Genomic DNA, 407 nt, shown 5'->3' on the forward strand with positions numbered 1-407 from the left:
TCGCCGATGGGTCGAGTGTCGAGACGGTGTCGACGGTCGCCGAGGGTTCGAGGGTCGAGAGGGGGTCTACGGTCGCCGAGGGGTCGAGGGTCGTCAAACATGAGAGGATGAAGAGGATAAAAAAAGAAGAGGAAGAAAAAAAAGAGAAGAAGAAAGAATAGAGGAGTTCTTCTCCTCTTTTTTTTCTTCTTCTTCTTCCTCTTTTTTTTATCGGGAACGAGGGTCGTCGAGGGTCGCCGAGCAGTAGAGGAAGAAGAGGATAAAAAAAGAAGAGGAAGAAGAAAAAAAGAGGAGTAAAAGAGGAGTTCTTCTCCTCTATTCTTTCTTCTCCTCTTTTTATACTTCTTCTTCCTCTTTTTTTTATCGGTAACGAGGGTCATCGAGGGTCGCCGAGGGGTCGAGGGTCG

Source organism: Triticum aestivum, chromosome 5B, assembly GCF_018294505.1.
Source record: "Triticum aestivum cultivar Chinese Spring chromosome 5B, IWGSC CS RefSeq v2.1, whole genome shotgun sequence".
In the NCBI taxonomy this organism is placed as follows: domain Eukaryota; kingdom Viridiplantae; phylum Streptophyta; class Magnoliopsida; order Poales; family Poaceae; genus Triticum; species Triticum aestivum.